Raw genomic sequence first — 3,474 nt, 5'->3', positions numbered from 1 at the left:
TTATATCCATTAGTTGTTGATCATTTCTTCATTGTCACCTATGATATTTAAGTCATTGTCACCTATGATATTTAAGTCATTTACATACAGGAAAACTAAAGTAATCATGCCATGTCTTTTTACAAGATACAAGTTAGCATTAGCTAGTAAACCCAATCTTTTTAGAACATACAAGTTCGCATCAGCTATACTAGTAAATCCAATCTTTTTGAAAAATTGGTCTATCATGCGATATCATGCCATTGGGGCTTGTTTCAGCCCATACAATGCCTTCTTTAGCCTGCAAACTTTATTTTGTGATTCGGGCATCTCAAAACCTGGTGGTTGAGCTATATATACCTCCTCCTTAAGATGTCTATTCAGAAATGTTGATTTGACATACATGTGAAAAATTGGCCACTATTTATGAGTAGCCAAGGCAAGTATCACCTGGATAGTTCTCATACAAGTTGTGGGAGTAAAGTTTTAAGCAAAGAAAAAACCCTCCACTTGTGAAAATCTTTGTGTAACTAACCTAGCTTTGTATTTTTAAAAGAGCCATATACTTAGCTTTCCAAACCCGTTTGTTGGTACCAGTTACCTTGCTATTTGGTGGTTGGTCATAACTAGCTCCCATCAGTTATTCTTTGTGATGTGATGTGCATCATAGCTTTCCACTTTGTATGTGCTAAGGATTTATCCAAGGTGGCTAGCTCCTTTACTGTTCCCATTATCTCAACCAACCAAGGCCATGTTGACAATGGGATTGGATTCTCTTCTCTGCTCCTCTATTCTCCTTGATATTCATGGTCTATTGAAGATTTTGGCACCTTAGGTACTAGTTTACGCTCATCAAAGTGCTGTTATGTCCACTTTGGAAGTGATTTTTCATGTGGTGCAGCATCAGGCCTACTGGTGTTGTGTGTGAGTATTTTTACTCTAAAAACTCCTCCTCCTCCTTAAGATGAAATCTAGCCTAATGATAGAGTGGATTATTTCTCCAACCTGATGATAGAGTTGAAGGATCTGTCCTCTTCACTTATTAGTGTGGCTACTCCACATCTTGATTAGTGATTACCTTCTTCACCTCTAGATCATAGAGTCGATAAGCCTTTGACTCTTGACTGTATCCAAGAAAGATGCACTTCTTGCTTTTGGTGTCAAGCATGGATGCACATAACACTGAAGGTTTCTTACCACAGAGGAGGCCTTGAGCGTCTTTGTGTAGATTTGATTGAGGATGTAAACTATTGTGAGATCATTGCTTGAGTCTAGAAAGTGTCTAGTAATCCTTTCTATTTTAGCATGCATCAAAATTACAATGTTTTACAACACCATTTCACCTTATTTCCTATCTCATTCTCCACAAGCTTATGCTAATGTTTAAACTTGCCAATATTTAGCCTTATCCTAAAGTAAATAAACCCACATCTTCCCACTATAATCTAATAGCATAAAGTAAGAAGATCTCCCCAATGCAGTAGAGTAGACATCTTACCCAAAGATCCTATGGAAATTCATTGTGTTGTTGCTTGCCCATCATGCAAGCCTCATATGGTTCGTGCAATTCTGAAAAGCAGGAAAACTAGCTACCATTCCCTTTTTCTACATCTCCTTCAGCACTGTAAATCATTTGTGATTGAATCACTCATGCCAAATCCTATTGGTGCTCTTATTTGTAGTTACCTATTTTTCTCTAAATAAGGGCACTCACCTTGTGTAGATTGTTGTGCCTTACTACTTTATCTACTAACTTACTAGTAACATCTAGAATTTCTACTTTGGTTTTCTTGAAACGTATTTTAAGCCCATGACCTATCATCATCACATAACAAAACTGACATTAGGTTCCTCTTGATTTGAGGTACATAGAGCACGTCCTGCTGAAAGCTTCTTCTCTTCACTTGATGCCACAAAAGAGATGGTTTCAAACCCTTTGGCTAGACATTTAGCATTATTCCTAACAACAACATTGATGGGTTCTTGTAAACAATTCCAAGAACTATAGCAATCCTTTTTACTACTTATATGTTGGGAAGCTCCACTATCCAGAATACATGAATATAGCTCCACTATCCAAAATACATGTTGGGAAGCTCCACTATCCAAAATACATGAATCATCACTAGAGCCTGAGTAGATGAGCATACCTATTCAGTGGTGATCCAAAGTTTAAGCTCGGTCTTGGAATTATTAACTAACTCCATTCCCTTCCATGAAGACTTTAGGGTGCCATTCTTTTGATGTCAGCTTACTTCTTTCTACAGTCTTTGATAACATGACCTTTCTTGTCGCAGTAATAGAAACTCCCTTAAAACTTCTTCTTCTTTGGCTTCTTCTTCTCATCATCAAAAGATGTCATGTCTTTGCCTTTAGCATTGGACAAGAATGCAACATCATTACCATCGTGGGTCTTGAGCCAAATCTCCTCATGAGATCAACTTAATGTTATGAGTGGATCTCGTATCTTCTTCATGACAAAGTTGTAATACATACATATGGTCCATACTTTTCAACTCCCATTTGTTTACCCATACTCCTCATACTCCTCTCATTAGAATTTGGCTCACCCTTGAACTTGATGAATGAGATATTATCCTTCGACCCCTTGAAGTCTTTGTTTCTATTGCTAATTTACTTAGTCATGCATGGCTATTGGTAAGGGGGATTGATTGTGGGAAGTAATTTAGAGCAACAAACTTGAGAAGTGATTTGTAATGGCAATAAGAATGTATTATAAATGCTTGCTCGTGTAAATGCTCTTTCCATATTCTTGTTCTTACACATCTCCATTTTCACATAGTGTCATTTCTAGGAGCATGAGTGAGGAGAAAAATACGAGGGATAAGGAGAGTTTGAGCTCCTTGTAAGTAAACACACACACATAAGAGTATACAAGCACACAAGAGAGATGGATGGCTGAATTTTCTTCTATTCACTTCTCTTATGAGAAAGGAATTGATGCAAATAAAAAGGGAAAAAAAAGAAGGAATGTAAAGCAAATGGGCAAGAAAGAGGGAAACATAAAGCCAAAAGAAGAAGGCACAAAACCCACCAAATGGGCCAACAGGATTAATAGTTATGATCAAAATCTTTGCCCAAGTTAGCATAAAATTAATAAAGACTGAGACCTAATTATTGATATATTCATGATGTACATCTATGTACCCTACATGAAAGTCTTATGTTAACCACATATTGGTTAACACATTCCTGTCCGCACACTTATGTAATGGGTGCCCAAGCTATATTGTAAATCATGTCAATTGATGAGGGAAACACCCTAAAGACACTCCCAAGTATTGAGCTTCAAAGGACAGATAAGAGGATCTTGGTCAGTTGGCCAAACCATAGAGAAAAGCCTTGTAACTATATTTTGGGCACCCCGGGTCACTTACTCTCAAGTGGCCTACTAGGAAAAGGCTTGGAACTATAAAAGCTAATTTCTCTTGTTTATAACTCATTCTTCCATTTGTGTAATAGAAGTGGAGTGTT

This window comes from Cibotium barometz, chromosome 16 (genome assembly GCF_041138505.1).
Source record: "Cibotium barometz isolate CiBa-2024 chromosome 16, ASM4113850v1, whole genome shotgun sequence".
NCBI lineage: Eukaryota > Viridiplantae > Streptophyta > Polypodiopsida > Cyatheales > Cibotiaceae > Cibotium > Cibotium barometz.
The sequence above is the reverse complement of the archived record's forward strand: the minus strand, read 5'-3'. Positions refer to the sequence as shown.